At 46.8% G+C, this 18,873-nt stretch overlaps 1 protein-coding gene and 1 pseudogene across 1 annotated transcript in view; both read left to right on the plus strand.

The window, feature by feature from the left end:
• Positions 1-18,873, plus strand: part of LOC147625679 (putative plastid-lipid-associated protein 13, chloroplastic) — a 62,170-nt gene that overhangs the window by 12,130 nt on the left and 31,167 nt on the right. The gene's annotated exons all lie outside the window — the stretch shown is intronic.
• Positions 12,867-15,269, plus strand: LOC147625680 (uncharacterized; annotated as a pseudogene).

Raw genomic sequence — 18,873 nt, forward strand, 5'->3', positions numbered from 1 at the left:
GCTGGCCAACTGTAGACTTTTCCACGACTTGCTGCTGCTGCTGCCCTATGCTGGCCGACTGGAGCCTGTGCTCTTGTCTTGCTGTCGGCTTGTGTATACTGTTTATCACGCAAATCCTAGTGCTGGTCAATGCCTGTAGGCATTTAATGCTGGCTGACTGTCACTATTTGGGCATTCTTTGTGCTTCAGGCTTATGGACGAGTTCCATAAGATGGACTGACATGGTTGAGGACTTGTTGCCAACACCAAGAGCTAGTAGGCTGTTTATGAAGGCTGGGGATATTGATCCGTGCCAATGTCCATAATATGGTACCATGGGCTACTAGCTAAATGAAATCGGAAACTGTTCCATGGTGCATTCTTGCATTGCATCTATGCGTGTAAGGTTTTGAACCTTTTTTTGCATGAACTGTTTTGTTGCATGCATGAATTGTGCCTGTAGTTCATGAGTTGGGGACGCCTTCTTGTGAACCGTGCGAGTGAAACTGCTTTACTCTATGTTGCTCATTTCATGAGCAAATGGCAAATTTTTCTACTTTGCAGGTCCACACTTTAATAAGTGTGTCCGCCCAAGGGCGTCCACACTTCATTGAAGTTAGGGCGGGCAATTCATAAAGAGGTTGGATCAGTTTCCACTCCCAGTCGGCCAGGCACTTCAAAAGCCCCAATTTTGGAGTCCGAATACCTACTGAAAACCCTAATTTACAGAAGCCCTAATTTCAACCGGGAGTGGAAATGCACCCTTTGGATATAAACCATACGATGGTTGTACTCAAATGCAAGAAGCAGAATTGTGGTATGCAAGACCTAAGCTATGGTTAATTACTACATGCACCTATCTGATGAATTCTCCAAGTGGGTAAAAGGATTGACACATCCAGACTCTCTATGGCTATGTAGATTGACCTACGTAGCTCGTGCCTGACATGTCCCGGATTGGGGCTCACCATGGGGTCACGACATACGACAAATATTCCTAAAAAGGTAAATCCTACTGCATGAATGTTGCACTGATGTAGAGCCAGTGTGTCACATAGCACTCCAGTGCAGGGTGCATGTGACACACACTTTGTTGGACATTATTTTTAGGGTGGGTAGGGTCGGAAGCCGATTCATCAACATTAGACACTATAGATAGGAGTGTGGGTTTTAGTCATATTGATTCATTGATCAGTCAATCACCATTTTGTATCTCGATTTAGCATTGTATATACTTCATGTTAGTAATACATGGTAGATTAGGTAATCTCTCTCTATTGTGTATTGAGCATGGAGAAGCAACAGTTTATTGTGCATGGGTTTAAGTCTTTGATTAGGCGCTAATCGCAATCAATCAATTCATAAGCATGCTTCTGCAAGCACCCATGCTACATTCGTATCAGAGTGTTAGGTTTTTGTTGGAAGAAAGGCTTCAAATTTTTTTCTCTCACAAGGGCGTGAAGATCCATCAGGAAGAACCCCATCATCATCAACGTTTTCTCTTTGGTTTATGTTTTTTTTGTCAAGGCTATGTTTTGCAAATTCTGTATCAGATAGTTCATGTGTGTTCAAGTGGTGTGCTCAGCCAAAGGGCAAGAAAGAGGGCCAAACATGAAGGAACAGCCAGGCTAGGGTTAGGTTGTCATCTATGGCAGATGGAACTCCATGGTGGAGAGAGAGAGAGAGAGAGAGTAATATGAAACAATGCTTAAGAGAGAATGTCTGTAGAGCTCAATGGCGTCGATTAGATTGATGTGTTAATCACTAAGTACAATGCCTTTTTTGTAGATTTGCAACCTTATCTTTTGACCCAAACAAATCACACTCACAAACACACACATGACACATGTCACACTTATCTTATCCAGATATAAGTGGGTGCTCATACCTAAGCAGGTGTTCACACACATACATATGAATAAGCTTACACATACACACACAACCCTTTTAGGGGTTGTTCACACATACACATACAGGATGGACACACATGTGAAGACTCTGAATGCCCAACCATGGTTGTTAGAGGCGTCAGAGGTGTTTGGTACGAGGCGGGTATGGTACGAGCCGCGAAAGACTCATATTTTTTAGAGACGTTAGAGGCAGAAAGAAAGAAAGTTATATTAACGTCTACGGAAGACCCCAAGGGCCTATGAGACCAAAAGTAATACAATGGTACCATGGATATACTGAGCCATGGAAAACTGAAAGAAAAAGTAAAATGAAAATATCTAACAGTACATGTGTTCAACGAATGATCCTATGTAGAGTGAGATATGTTGTGATCAGCTAATGAAGATACCCGCCTTGGCCAAAACCGATCTGATGGTGGAGTGAATGTCAGGCCTCTGTGATGGGAGCATGTCATGTCGACGGAGAGAGAGAGAGAGAGAGAGAGAGAGAGAGAGAGAGAGTTAACATCTACGGAAGACCCCAAGGGCCTATGAGACCAAAGTAATACAATGGTACCATGGATATACTGAGCCATGGAAAACTGAAAGAAAAAAGTAAAATGAAAACATGTGACAATACATGTGATCAACGGATGATCCTGTGTAGAGTGAGATATGCTGTGATTAGCTAATGACGATACCCGCCTTGACCAGAACCGATCTGATGGTGGAGTGAATGTCAGGCCTCTATGATGGGAGCATGTCATGTCTGGCAGAGAACCTCACGAATCTGTTTGTGTGTGGTGGAGGGTGCTGATGCTCTGGGTCGGGGACGTCTGGCTCGTAGAATGGATTGAGCTCTCTTGCTAAGAACTCCTCTGGGGCATGGAGCTAGAGCATGGGTACGGGTGGTGGGCTCTGATGTCGTAGTAGAGAAACTATTGTGGGCAGTGGATTCCGATGTGGATGTGTATACCACAAAGAAACCTGTGGTGGTTCTCTGTGAGGTGTCCTGTCGGAGCCGGGGTTGTCTCTCAGCATGCTGTCTCAACACTACATCCCTGTGTCGTTTGAGCTCCATCAAGTACATGCCTAAGCACCTCTGATCGTCAAACTGTATCACCCGTGTGAGTGGTCCGAATCCCTCTCGGAAGAGGAAATGGAATCTCCCTCGTATCTCATAGTAAGTTGGGCAACTGAACATATAATGGGCCTCAATATGAGAGAGTGCAAAGGAGAATGAGAGAGTTGGACAAGATCACCTTTTATAATAGCAGTAAAGCTTTACAATGGCAATGGCCAGCAACTCGATGTTGAACTATGTGCAGGGGAAAATGGATGGAGTGAATAATGGGAAACTCCTTATATAGTGCATGAGTGAGTTGGCCGACTGCCTCTAGGGCTGGCCGATTGTTCACAAGACAAATAAATAGGAGAAATATAATAAAATGCCAGATAACTGGTAAAGCTCCATAACATTGAGATGCACAATTCTAACACCCCCTTTGCAGCTCATAGTGTGCAAGAGTCGGAAGAAGATAAGTCGATGAAGATGCAACCATGGACCCTCCGGCAGCGTGAATATTGGAATCACCTCGGAGAGAGCATCCACCAACCTGTTTCCTCGAAACAAGATGCCACCACGAACAGCAAGGAACATTTCTTGGCGGCCACGAATTTCTACACAAGTGTGCAATGAACTCCAAGAATAGATGATGAGCTGTTGGACACAGCGCCCATAATCCCCAACAGTGGACGGAACACATTACGTCCCAAAAGCCTCGAACAATGAACTTGGAACAGATCCAGTTCATAATCTCTGCTGCACCAAAGATAACCATGTCTTGCTAGATGTCTAATGCTTGGAACTCCGAATCACGGTCCCCATGCACCAATAAGTGGAGCTGTAATCAGTCCCCTCTCCCGCCCACAAGCCTCTTCTGGCTGGAAGCACATGGGGGAAAACTGCATGTGTACTAGAGAAGCACATCATCTCGGGTCTCCTCAGCCGGAAGCGCCCTGGGAGTCCTAGAAGTGGTACTAGAATCTGTATCACTATCCTGTGTCGTGTCTTGGCCTTTTCTTTGAGATGAAGCCTTGGCCTTGGTCTTGTCCTTCTTCTTGGACAAACAATCCCTGTATATAAACCAACATTTTTGTATTGGAGGGCTTCAACGTGTTTCTTCTCTTAGTATGAATGAGAGAGAGTGCTCCAATTTCTCTCACATGGAGAGGCACAACTCCCTCGAGAAAGCACAGGAATAGCAAGCTATTGCAATTTGGGAGTACTTGCACCAAATGTCTCCCACCATTTCACTGCTTGGTGCATTCTCTTCTCCTCTTTTGCAAGGGCACGAGAGAAAGAACCCCGTTTGATTTATACAAATCCAACTCATCAATCAAGATACCTAGCATCTCTGTATCATATCCAGTATATCGCTCTGTGACCATCATCCATCCATCATGCACTTCATTGTCAGACTCCTGACCCTTCCCTCTAGAAATGGGATGCAAAACAAAACCTGAAGCATGTAAAGGAGAATGCATCATGTCCCACCTATTAACATAGAGATTTTGAATATCTGCAAGCTTGGCTGTATCAATGTCCTGCATGTTTTGTATCTTCTCCACCATGCGGTCTGTTAGCTCATAAATCAGCCCCATGGTTGCTCCTTCTCTATCCGCTAATTGAAGAATCTTCAAGATGGGTGCACATATCTTGACAATCATCTTGGCATCTTTCCAAAAAGAGGGTCCTAAGATTATTCCTGTAACCTCCTCACCTTTGACTGTGTGGGATGTTTTCCATTTCAACTAGTCATCAGATACCACCATCCTCCTTAAGCCATTATAAACTTTCTCATCCAACAAATTGGCCAACACTAATCGTGTTTCAGCAGGCTTCAAAAGCTCCTTGCTGTTACATTTCGTGAAGATACTAAGTGCCTTCTGTTTCCTTGTGATGAAGGTCACAATCTTCCTTCCTTGCTCCAACATAGGCTCAACCCATGGCAAGTTGCAAAATGTCCTCAAACAACAAGTCCAAACAATGGCATGTACACCTAGTGTAAAAGATAGATGGCCATTCTTGCTCTATGAGCTCTCCTGCACGCACACAATTTGATGCATTATCGATGCATACTTGCACAACATTTGCTGGTTCCACGTCAAGAATTGCATCTTTCAAAATGCCAAAAATGTACTCTCCTGACTTGTATTGTCCACTTGTGTCAACAAACTTGAGAAAGACAGTGCCATGTATGGAAGAAGCAAGAACATTAATAATAGGTCTCCGCTTATTATCTCACTTCATCCTTCAATTCCTTCTTACGCAAGGCATCATATGAAGGAGGCTTGAAGCTAGAACCCACATGTCCAACAGCCCGTACCATTTCAAGGAAGTAAGGACTCTTAACCTTGAAATGTGGGATATCCTCTGCATAAATGAACCTCCTGGTGGCTACTATGGCATCCTTTCTAGCTTGCAACTGCCATGCTTTTGATAAACTGCATTTGACGCTTTGTAGAGACTTTATGTCTCTTGCCTGCAGGCATTGCATCTTCACCCACAAAGGAGGCTGAGGATCCACCTGTTCCACCCAAATCTGCAACTTGCTCATCAATTAGTGCTGCTTCTCCTCGAGGCATCAAACCAACGTGCAACCTACTGCACATGTCTTTTGCGCTTTCGGGGGCATTGTCACATGGGCCAACCCCTTGGCCTGTTAGACGCAAGATATGTGCCCTTATGCGCAAAGGGCCTCCATTCCATTGATGGGGGCAATATTTGCACTTGCATGTGAACATACCCCTACCAAGAGACTTCACGGCGGTCACATGCTCCCATTCTAAGCCTTTAGGTCTGCCCATTTCTCGAAATTCCTGGGGCCTGTAATTTGCAAACTTGCAAGAAAAAGCAAAGTTCATGAGATTCAAGGCCTTTGTAAATACTACACCCTATGTACATACTACACCCTACAGGGCTAGAGTGCTAAGCCCTACAAGTATAGCACTGTACAACATTGAACAGGTACAGTACAACACTCTACAACATGTACGTACAGACTTACAGTGTACATCACTGTACAACATTGAATAGGTACAGTACAACGCTGTACAACATGTACATAGAGTGTACAGCACTGTAGTCTGGACTCTGTATAACATGTATAGTACAAGACCCAGCTTCCTGAGTCCCAACTCCCAAGTGGTAGCCTGCAGGTACAGAAACAACAGGAGAAAACAAAGGGGTTAGGGTTTCAAAAATACCTGTAGGCTGCAGCACGCTAACAGTCGGGAGTCGTCCCTTGGGGCTCGTGCAGGTCGGCGCACTTCGAAAAAAGTGAGGGGATAAAGCGCGCCTGATTTTTGATTTAAAAAAACAATAAAAAAGCGTGCAGGTCGGCGCACTTCAAAAAACGTCAATCCGTAGAAAAACATATAAAAAAAAAAAAGCAAGTATGAAACACGAGTTTCACACGTGTATGTTTCAAACGTTTGCTTCATGAAGCAAACACGTATGTCTCTCATGCTTTGTGGATGGGGACAATGGTGTTGGTAGTCCAGGAGGGTGGGAAGCCTTCATAGAGTGCTCTACTAAAAAGAGTGGCAAGAATGGGAGCCAATACGTGGTGCCCGTGGGCAAAATGTTCCGCGCGTAGATCCTCATGACCTTTTGCTCTCCCATTATGCAGCTTTTTAAGAGCCCTAGTGACATTGGGGGAATCAAAGAGATAAGATGATGCAGGCCAAGGGATGTGTGACATTTGTGGTATAGGTTGGTTTGGCACATCATACAACTGTCGTGCATAGGCTTCCCAAAGGCTAGGATCTGTGGTAGGTGTAGATGCTCATTATATATAACCAGCTCATGCATAGCCCCCATCTCCAAGAAGTGTCTACCATATGGTGTTGCATTCCCCATATCCTGGTTGGCCCTCTGGAGGCCCATCTCAGCCAAGTCAATTTCTAACAACATAATGGCATCTCCCTGGAAGTCATATGTCTACACTTGTTCCCCTTTTGTCCGTGCATTAAAGTCTCCTAATAGGAGGACCTCTCCTTGTTGGGAGAACTCTGCAATGTCTGCAAATAATGGCGCATATGGAGTCTCCCCTTTCTTTGTCAACCTGCATGCATATTGTGATTTCTTTGGTGGGAAATAGCATACTGCAATATGCATCACTCTCAAGCCAGGCTTGGCTAATCACATCCACATAAAGCGAGCCTCCTCATCGTGTCTAACCATTGTGAGCATACTTCTCAAATGAGGGCGAAACAAGCATGCCACTCCTCCCGAGCCACGCACCCCCCGCCCCCCCCAAGTGGTGCATGTTTGTCCTCTGAAAGCTGACTCCCATGTGTAACCCTCCACTCTGGGTAGCCCTCTCTCAGGGCTTTGATGCATTTCTGTGTAGAAGATAATATCCCTGTCTGCGTGAGTCTCTCTAAAGCCTCATGTGTATGGCCATAAGTTCCATTGCAATTCCATACTCCCATCAATGCATCTATGGTCTCATAGACCCCGCACCGTCATGTGGGGCGTTTATCCGTGATGATGGCTTGGTCATCACGATAAACGACCCATTTTCCTGCCTTGCGGGCTTCCATAACTTGAACCATCCCGACTTTCCTGTGTTCCACCTGTAGGGGGGTGATGTCATCTCCAAGGTATATTTTGGTGGTTCGGAGGGTGGCCCTCTTCTTCAAGAAAGCCAAACGGGACTCCGTATCTTTGAACGAGATTTTATTAACGCCTTCCAAAAGACGGAACTCGGCCTATGAGAGAAATCAGTGAGACAAATCAGTGTACCTGTGTGGGGTATCCTCTGTCATCCCAACAAAATGAAAAAGTACTGAACTAAAAAGCTGAATCTGGGTGTGCAATAAGTACAACGAGTGGGGGAGGGGATGGAGCTCTACTACTAGGAGAATGCAAGGCTATATGCATGGAGTATACAATCATAATATGCAACCTAGCTAGCTCCATCCTGTACCATACTGGGGGTATAAAATGGTATACATCAATGAAGGGGGTGTCCACAGCTCCCTGAAGAACATGCCTGGGTCTGCTCTGAAGCGAGCCAGTCGCTCCGCACCCTCTATGTGAAACTGAGCTCTAATCTGGTATAGGCGTGGTGTCCAAAAGCCAGGTGTCCTCTGTCTCCTGCGGGCTCTGAGTGTCTTTACTCTCTGGAGAGTAATTCCCTGCTGTGTAGGGGCTGGGAGTGGGGTGGATCCTGTATGTCTAGAATGAATCTCCCCAGTATGCGCTGGTCTGCTGCCTCAAAGATCTGGCGTAGGGAATGTGGCTCTCTGAATAAAATGGGATATCTCTCTCTGATGGCTGTATATGCTCTGCATCTGCATACATAATGCTCCTCACTCTCCACCTCCTCTCTGCACAATCTGCATACCCTCTCCTCTCGGGGGATCCGTGCTGCTGTGCCAGTCTCGATCTCCAATTGATGTGATGAGACTCTAAGCTGACCAATAGCTACTCAGGAGCCGTGTGGTAAAAAGCCCTCCATGTATCTAGGCCTCTCTATAAATCCATCATCAGTGATACTCATGAAGTGATCTATGTAGTATAGCATCTTCGGTGGAAGAGGCTGTGTAGGCGATATCCATGTCTCTCGTGTATAGAGCTGCCATATAGGTCCTGTCTCAATACTGTGTTCCTCTCACTATGAGAGACGGATATGTGGTGCATCCCTGTCATACTGGAATGGTGGTAGATGATCCATGTCTAGGCCATGCTGTGAGAACCAATGTGTGACCTGTGCATACCATGATCCTCTGTCTCCTGCCTCAGCTAGCTGTCTAGATGCCTCAAAAGCTCTGTATGACAATCTGTCCTGTGGCATCTCTCTGAATCTGTCTAGCAGGCATATAGTCTGGAATATGGCCTCTACCATCATAGGAGGCACAGCAAACTCTGCTCGGATAATGTCATGAGGTACTAACGGTTTGCTGCATATCATGCGTGCCATCATGAGGGCCTGTGGTCTCTCTATCTGTGTCCACCAATGGGTAGCAAGGCCTGGCGCCCATACCGCTGCTCCATACATTAGTGCTGGTGTGACTTATGTGTCAAATAGCCACCCCTTCGTCCGGGGCTCCTGAAAATGCGCCTGGTGGCACTGTCTCTCTAGCATAGCCAATGCTGCATATCCCGTGTCAATCTAGCTCTGGTTGCTGAACCCATGGTGAAGCGCGTGGCTGCTGCAGAGAAGGTAACCCCTAGGTACACGTATGATGTCACCACCTCCACCTGGCATCCTGCGAGAGTGAATGCCAGCTGGCTCCTGCCCTGTCTCGATGTATGAAAGACCATAACCGTTTTCCCAAGGTTCACAGTAAGACCCCTCCGTGTGCAGAAATCATCGAGTGCATGTAGATGCTGTTGTAGACCTCCTGGAGACTCAGACACTAATACAATATCATCAGCATAAAGCATAATATGTACTGAGGTACCTGCTAGATCAACTCCATCTTCGCCTCCCCGTGTAATGAAGTCAGCCACCTCATCAATGTATAATCCAAATAGCGTGGGGGAAAGTGGGCATCCTTGCTTCACACCAATGGTGCTAGCAATAGTCTCGGACATACCTCTTGGGCATCTGACTCGCCCAAAAACCTGCTCATATAATGCATAGATGCCCCATGTCATATTTGCTGGTATGCCAAGAGACTGTAGGCGCTGAAAGAGCCTCTCTCGTGGTATTGTGTCAAATGCCTTGCGGAAATCCACAAAGCTGCAATAGAGTTTTCTCTTCCTCACTCAGGCCTGATCAATCATACATCTCAAAGTGAATACATGGTCAGTGGTAGAGAAAGCTCTCCTGAAGCCTGCCTGCCCTGATGAGCGTAAACCTGCTCGCTCAGCATATAAGCTAAGCTCTTGCTCCAACACTGCACCATAGAGTTTGGCCAACACGTGGCCAGCCATAACCGTCCTGTAGTTCCTCGGATCGAGCATATCCCTTGTTTTGTGGATCGGCACAATGGTGTGCATCGTCCACTCCGCAGGCAGACCCTCTGCTAGTGCCCTGTTAAACAGGTGTGCAAGAAAAGGAGCCAAAGAATCTACTGCATATATGAGATGCTCACCCTATAGGCCCATATGGTCGGCGGCCCGTCCATGCTGTAGGCGGCGGATAGCTTCCTTTGCCGTCGAGTGGGTAAAGAAGCTAGCTGTGGTAGGTCGAGGCTCTTGTGGCTGAGGTATAGGTGGTTGCTGTGGGGCGTGGTATAGGCCCTCTGCATATGTGTGCCATGTCTGTGGGTCTGCAATGGGTGTCGGTGTCCGGGGGTCTTTGAAGTGCCGCCATGAGATAGGGCTATCTCTACTCATGAAGAAATGGAAGATCTCTAGCTCTTGTATCTCTGCGAAGGCCCGCCTTTTGCGGCGAGTAAGTCTCCTCATCTCTCTCCTGGACTCCTGCTCTGTGATGGCTCCCAAGGCTCTCTGTATGCGGAGCTGTGAGTATAGGGCTCTGCACTCGTCATCATACCATCTGTCCTGGGGCATAGTCCCAGATCTCGCAGGCTCTCCGGAGTGGACACGATGTGGGAAGCTCTGTAATGCAGCCGTGTGTAGGAGTGATGCCAGCTGGTTTGCTGTAATGGTATCCATAGGTACCAGGGGATCCATGAGTAGGAGCCCATCCTCTACTCTGCCAGTGTATATGTCTGCCATGTCATGTGTGAAGTAGATGGTAGTGTGTGGCGTCGGTATGTGGGGGGTTGGTGATACTGGTGATCCGGCTAGTGAAAATGCCAAGTATGTATGATCTGCCCCAATAGGACGAGGTGGGATGGAGAATGAGGTGACAAGCTGTGATGCCTCCAAAGATCCCATAATGTAGTCTACCACCGTGCCTGCGGTCCGTGTATGACCCCCATGTGGGAAGCATGTCAGCCCTCCTGATCCCGGCCATTGTAGCATCCCGTTATAAATAACGAGACGATGCCTGGCTCCCAACTCTAGTAACTGGTCCCCATAATGTCCTCTGTCTGGTCTAGTGTCCTCTGATGCCCGACTAGCCCCTATCTTCTCTGGATCCACAGGGTGGAGGATCTCCATGTCATCATAGTCATACACCTCACACTGTCTGCTCTCTGTGTGGGCATTGAAGTCACCCGTAAGAAATACTTCCCCTAGTGTAGAATAATGCATAATCTCCTCTGACAGACAAGTGTATGGCGAGGCTCCTGTCTCCTCCTCGTGTGGCATGTCCTCTGTAATGACATAGGAGGATCCTGATGGAGGAAAGTAACATAGGGCTATGTATATAACCCTGTCCTGTGAGAGCTGTAAGCTGATCCACATGTATTTGGCCTCTGGATCCTGTGCTACCACTCTCAGTCTCCCCTGTAGCTCCCGTCTGAATAGAACTGCTACTCCCCCCGTGTCACCAGGAGGTGAAACTTTTTGCAGTTGTTTTCATTATTTACATTTCTTTATAAATATATATATATTTTTCTTTTCTTTCTCTTTGGTTGCTGTTGTTTTCCCCCGAGATCTCTTGGAAGGACTTGGGCCATTGCAATGTCAGAATGGGTCAGCCAGTGGGACTTTGGACCAGTGGTTGGCTAAGCCTGAGAACTGCACTAAAAGATGAATGACAGTGTCCAGGACATGGGCACTGAATGAGGGCATAGGCCGGTTTACACTAGTAAGCGGCCGCCACCGAAATGTGAATGTATCTTGAATTCCAAGCAAATTCTGAAGTGACCATAGTGGTCAAAGATGGTCAGGAGACCAGAAGGAATGCAGATGACATCATCCCTAAAATCTAGGGAACTGCTATTTTGGGCAGTGTCGGAATTGAAAAGTGTTCGCGTCAGTTTGTGCGGAATGTCAAGGGGACCAAAAGCTGGCAAAGGACTGTTGTGAGAATGTGAACGAGTCATGAGATTTTTAGCTTGGAAGATTGCATGTGGAAAAGGCTTAAAAATGTGCCAAGTGTCAAATTTATGTGCATTTTCCACACTGGGAAGAGGGAAGCGTGGGATTTTGGGCTGAATGAGGCTCATTTGCTGCCATTATGGTGGATTGTTGCAGGTTAAGAGCTATTGTGGTGCACTCCCTTGCCCTGTAACTCATGTACTGAGGGTTGAGCTTGCTCCCCACAGCCTCTCTCTCTCTCTCTCTCTCTCTCTCTCTTGCAGATTATGGTAATGCTCTCATCAGATAAAATCAGGTACAGTTGTGTGAATTTCATGCTTATATGCAGAGGCTAGTTGCCTCCTTGAACAGGAACCGGTGTAGTTAGTTCCTACACCAAAGCAGGGACGGAAGAGGGTAATAACCTCTTCAATACAACGCTGTTTCAGCACTGTTTAGGTGCTGTTTTTGGGCTGTTATGTTGCCTGGTTGATGCCAGAATGCAGTAGGACTTTGCTAAAGTCTTCCAGGACAATACAAGGGTTAATTTGGGCTGAAAACAGAGCTGAAAACAGGTCTGTGCAGAAAATTACAGCAAGCTGAATTGTGATGTTTTGGACTCCATTGGGTAGTCTGATGTCTATGGAAGTGAGCCTGTCAGTTGGGACTCATTCTGAGATGTTATGGAACAGTTTTTGCTGTTATGCTAGCAAATTTCTCCCAGAATTTGTAAAACTCAGCTGGTGCAAGTAGAGTGCTATGTTGCACTCGTGCTTTGTATTCTCCAACTTTTTAACAATAAAGAAATACCACAAGGGGCGCCGGACTTCGGGGCCAATGTGTTCTTGAGCGAGGGAGCGAGGATTCTGTGATTGTGTGTCTGAGTAAGTCCAGGTTATTTGTGAATGAATTACCGCTTTATGGGTCCATAGACCGGTTATATGGTTCCATTGCCGGGATAGGGTCCTCTTTTCTGCAAGAGCCGGGACACGGATTGGATTGGGTGAACAAGAGACACACATAGTGAGGTACAACTGATTACAGGTGAGAAAGAGTATGGTCTCTTTCTTTGGATACAGGATTCCTTTGAGGGCTCAGTAGACAGCATGGCAGATAAGGAAAAAGGAAAGCTCTTAGTAGAAGAGAGTTCCTCTTCTACCCGCCGACACCGTAGAGAGATGACAGGTGCCAGGGTGTCAGCATCTGAGCGGACACAGCCATTGTCACAGCCAGCCATGTCAATAGAAGAACAGGAACAAGAGGATTTATTTCATGCGCAGCTCCTGAGCATCGTTGGTACCTTTGAACAACTGGTGAAGAATCCTAGGATGAAGAGATATTTGCAGTCAAGGACAGGGGATTCCCAGGCTGAATCATCTCAGCATGCAGTTGAGAGGGCACAGGAACAAGTGCCAAGGATGCCACAGCATGTAGAGCAAACACCAGCAGTGGCAGCTGATCCAGTGCAGCATGTTACACAGGTACAGGATCAGGCAGTTAATGGTCAAGGCAGTAATGCACAAATGGTTCTGTCGACCATTCCTCCTTTGGTTGCTGCCCAACCTGGTTATTTTGGTGGTGGGTCTATTTTCCAGACCATGGCTAGACCGCCCACAGCTTTGCCAGGTTTGATGCCAAGAGGGTCACCAGGACTGATGCCTACAGAATTTGTGAACCCTCTTTATGCCAACATAGGTGTGCAGCCTGGACTTCAGACACATTTCAGTCCAGTTTTGATGCCTGCAGCACCTTTTAATGTGGCTGAATTTTCTCAGCCTAGTGGACAAAGGGCAGCAAGGATTGGTGCAGAGAAAGTGCAGAAGGATTTACCATTCTTACAGCCGCCGGTCTATGATTACTTGACCCCCAAGAGCAGTAAAAGGATTACAAAGAAGGTGGTCAAGCAGTGAAGTTTGAGACTTTCAGTGGGATGCAGGACAAATTGAAAGCGCTGACTTTCATTCAGCAGTTTGATGCAGCATTCACTGGAGGCAACTTCACAGAGTCTTCTAAGGTGCGGAAGGCTGCTACTTTCTTGAAAGCTAACGCATTGCAGTGGTGGACCTCACTGTTGATGCAAGGACAGGCACCTGCTACATGGGTCCAATTCAAGCAGTAGTTCTCTTTTGCATGGCTGACAAACACCTTTGAAGTGGATGTGATGACAGCATGGCACAAACTGGATGCAGCTAATTGTGCAAATCTAGAAGAGTACAATAAGAAGTTTTGGGATGCACTCTTGCCAGTAACTTCTTACAGGACAGTGCCATTGTCAGAACAAATAGAGAAGTACTGCTGTGGTTTGCCCAAAGAGATCAGGGATTACTGTATTAAGACCAATGTTTCCAACATGACTCAACTAATTGAGAATGCAAACATGGCTAATGCATTGCTTCAGGGAGGTTCAGGTGGTTTCAAGAGCACAGTGAAGAAGGAACCTCAAGGCAAAGCACAGAAGAGGCCACTGTATGGCAAGTCATTTGAAGAGAGAAAGGCATTGATGCAAGCTGGGAAATGTTTCATCTGTGAACAGAAAGGGCATATGGCTGCAAAATGTCCACAACAGCCAGCAAAAGATGCGGAGGATAAACAAGGGCCACCCAAGAAGAAGACAATGCCGAGTGCATGATTGATACCTGACATGGTTGGTGACCAGCCATGTGATGATGCGACAGAATTGTGCAGAGCATGGGGTAAAATTAGAGATGCTACAGTGTTGATTTTCTTTGACCCTGGTGCTCGAGCAAACTTTATTTCACCTGCATTGGCAGCCAAGTTAGGAATTCGTGCTGAAGAGATGGGACCAGTTGGACAGGCTGATTTGGCATGCCCTGGGCATTCAGTTCCTGTCACTCCCATACTTGGCAAACTTCGCATGCATATACAGAGTTATGTCGACACAGAGGAGTTTCTTATCATGCCCTTGGAAGGATGTGATGTCCTGTTGGGAATTCCATGGTGTCATAGGAAACATGCAGTGTTGGATGCTTTCAACAGGAAAATCACAATTGTACATAGGGACAAGACTCATGTTCTGGATGTGAAGCTGAAAGGAGAGACTATCCCAGTTATTTCTGCTTTTTGAACCTGAATTTTGAATGACCTGTACACTTGTATCATATGTTTGGCAATGTACAGTTTTGACATTTCTTGTCAATAAATGAATGAATGGACTTTCAGTGCTTTGAAGTTGTATCTGTTACGCTTCAAATGAATGATTTACATGTTGTGACACTAATAGTACAAGATATATGCTATCGCCCTGTGTTACATCCGGAAACATGTATTTGAAAGGCTTGAACCTGCGATGGCACAAATGGTAGTGGGGAATTCCTATCATCGCCCCGTGTCATCTGTTGGCAGGAGATACATGCGATGACACTAATCACCTGGGGAATCTTGTGATCGTCCTGTGTCATCCGTTTGCATGTGGACTTGCAATCGAGGTCGCTTGCTTCTTTCAAGAGGGGGGTATGTCACCAGGAGGTGAAACTTTTTGCAGTTGTTTTCATTATTTACATTTCTTTATAAATATATATGTATTTTTCTTTTCTTTCTCTTTGGTTGCTGTTGTTTTCCCCCGAGATCTCTTGGAAGGGTTTGGGCCATTGCAATGTCAGAATGGGTCAGCCAGTGGGACTTTGGACCAGTGGTTGGCTAAGCCTGAGAACTGCACTGAAAGATGAATGACAGTGTCCAGGACACGGGCACTGAATGAGGGCATAGGCCGGTTTACACTAGTAAGTGGCCGCCACTGAAATGTGAATGTATCTTGAATTCTAAGCAAATTCTGAAGTGACCATAGTGGTCAAAGATGGTCAGGAGACCAGAAGGAATGCAGATGACATCATCCCTAAAATCTAGGAAACTGCTATTTTGGGCAGTGTCGGAATTGAAAAGTGTTCGCGTCAGTTTGTGCGGAATGTCAAGGGGACCAAAAGCTGGCAAAGGACTGTTGTGAGAATGTGAACAAGTCATGAGATTTTTAGCTTGGAAGATTGCATGTGGAAAAGGCTTAAAAATGTGCCAAGTGTCAAATTTATGTGCATTTTCCACACTGGGAAGAGGGAAGCGTGGGATTTTGGGCTGAATGAGGCTCATTTGCAGCCATTATGGTGGATTGTTGCAGGTTAAGAGCTATTGTGGTGCACTCCCTTGCCCTGCAACTCATGTACTGAGGGTTGAGCTTGCTCCCCACAGCCTCTCTCTCTCTCTCTCTCTCTCTCTCTCTCTCTCTTGCAGACTATGGTAATGCTCTCATCAGATAAAATCAGGTACAATTGTGTGAATTTCATGCTTATATGCAGAGGCTAGTTGCCTCCTTGAACAGGAACCGGTGTAGTTAGTTCCTACACCAAAGCAGGGACGGAAGAGGGTAATAACCTCTTCAATACAACGCTGTTCAGCACTGTTTAGGTGCTGTTTTTGGGCTGTTATGTTGCCCGGTTGACGCCAGAATGCAGTAGGACTTTGCTAAAGTCTTCCAGGACAATACAAGGGTTAATTTGGGCTGAAAATAGAGCTGAAAATAGGTCTGTGCAGAAAATTACAGCAAGCTGAATTGTGATGTTTTGGACTCCATTGGGTAGTCTGATGTCTATGGAAGTGAGCCTGTCAGTTGGGACTCATTCTGAGATGTTATGGAACAGTTTTAGTGCTGTTATGCTAGCAAATTTCTCCCAGAATTTGTAAAACTCAGCTGGTGCAAGTAGAGTGCTCTGTTGCACTCGTGCTTTGTATTCTCCAACTTTTTAACAATAAAGAAATACCGCAAGGGGCGCCGGACTTCGGGGCCAATGTGTTGTTGAGCGAGGGAGCGAGGATTCTGTGATTGTGTGTCTGAGTAAGTCCAGGTTATTTGTGAATGAATTACCGCTTTATGTGTCCATAGACCGGTTATACCCCGTCCCTCTCGAGGTACCCTGGCGTGTGGTCCTCCTGTATGCTGACTCCCACTGGAATCCCTCTACTCGAGGTAGCCCTCTCTCTGGGCTCTGATGTGTCTCTGTCAGAAGTATGATGTCTCTCATCACCATAACATGCTCCAGTCATCCAGGCTGCACCCATAGTGAACCATTACAGTTCCATACTGCCATGTGTATCTCTGTCAGTGGCCTGGTTTGTGTCCCATAGGCCCCAAACTGCTAATCCATGGGCTGGCCATCAATGATGACCCGACCATCTCGATAGAAGGCCTTCTTGCCTTCTCTCCTCGCGTGTAAGACTCGTGGCATGCAAGCTCTCCTATGCTCTAGCTGCATCCTCGTGAGATCATCATCCAAGAAAATAGGAGCTCCCTCTAAGCCTCGTAGTATGACCCTCTTCCTCATGAAGGTGACCCTCTCCGTCTCTCCTGCAAACTGTAGGACAAGGGCTCGCTTGCGTGTTGAGTCTTTTCCGGCTCTCCATGCTTTGGTGAAGGGGAGAGGGTCCTCTTCCCTATAGCCTAGCTTCATGCATAGAAGCTGTCCATCTTTCTCGGGAGTGGAGTTGGGTGTCTCGGCTATACCTGTGACTTGAATGTTGAGGCGGCGGGCATGCCTCATCTTCTCCTCCTCAATGGTGGTGTGAATGATTTGATGTTCTTCCCTTCGAGTCTCCTCCCTCACTTCTTTACGGATGTTCTTCTTCACCACCTCAACCCATCCTGACTGCTTGGCTTCGAGTTTTCCCTCGATGTCCTTTGTGATCTCCTTGGAGATCTCTTCTTTGATGGCCGTGAGAGTGTTGTTATTGATCTCCCCTTCTTCCTTCTCGGTGTTCTTGACGGCTACCAGTTCCACTTTCAATGCACTCACCTCCTCCTTGAGTGCTATGTTCTCTTGTTCAAGGTCCGTGATCCGTGCTTCGAGGGCCATGATGTGCCGGTGTAGTTTGTTCTCCACCTCATTGAGGTTGGAATCGGATGTCTTCTTGTTCTCCTTGATTAGTGCCTTCATTGCCGTCTCGAGGGCCTCAAGTTTCTCTTGGAGACTCGGGGCCATTCCTCGAGATTACTCTGCAGCCCTTCCCACAGGCAGGGAGGATAGAGAGAGAGAGAGAGAGAGAGAGAGAGAGAGAGTTATGTTGCTGCCTTGGGGGCCTGAGGAAGGGTAGGGGTGGATGGGAAAAGGGCCGCTACTAGACAGGCAGACGGGCCAGCATAGTGCCAGCAGTGCAGCGAGGCGGAGGGGCTAGTGGGCGGCAGTAGCAAACAGCGGGCGGCGAACAGAGAGATGGAAAGAGAGAGATGGTGGGGTGTGCTGGGCACAACAGGTGAGGTGAAACAGGGGGTGATGGGTAGCGGGCGCACAGTGCGAGCGGAGGGGCTAATGGGCGGCAGTAGCGAACGGCTGAGAGAGAGAGAAATGAAATGATATATTAACGTCCTCAAAAGGCCAAAATGACCTATGAGACCAAAAAGGTTACAACAATTGGTGGATCCGATACAATGTCTGTGTAAGAAAAGCTAAAACAACTAAACAACTAACTGAAACTGCAACAACAACTATGAGGAAAAGTAAGGTACTAGGAGCTCCTAATGGATAACATCTGGGAAGAGAGAGAGAGAGAGAGAGAGAGAGAGAGAGAGAGAGAGAGAGAGAGAAATGAAATGTTATATTAACGTCTTCAAAAGGCCGAAGTGACCTATGAGACCAAAGTTACAACCATGTGACATCTGATACACTGTCTGGAAAAGAAAAGAAAGAACTGAAGGTAAGTATCTAGCCCCACAATACATCAGTAGGGGGCATCCGGAAGCAGCAACTAGGGAGAGTGGGAAGCTAATGCTACTAGTCAAAATGGGGTACATGAGTACATGGATACATGAATACATGAATATGGGGGAGTACAAAAGTGACAGTGAGTACAACAGTATATGGCTGGAGTCGTAATCATCCTAGGAGCTCTAGCATGGGTCTCTGCCGGATGGCCTGGATATCTGCCATAGTGAGATGCCTGGTCGGACGAGCCCGATGCCTCGCAATGATGCTTTGAATCCTCCGGTATAGGCATCGTCTCCGACGTGAGGATCCGCAAACCCTCGGGCGTCTAGATTTGCCCAACTGGATAGCTCTCTCAACTAGAGTTCCATGGGGTGCCCACTGCTGGGCTGTCGGCTGTGTGTCCTCC

Source organism: Cibotium barometz, chromosome 23 (genome assembly GCF_041138505.1).
Source record: "Cibotium barometz isolate CiBa-2024 chromosome 23, ASM4113850v1, whole genome shotgun sequence".
NCBI lineage: Eukaryota > Viridiplantae > Streptophyta > Polypodiopsida > Cyatheales > Cibotiaceae > Cibotium > Cibotium barometz.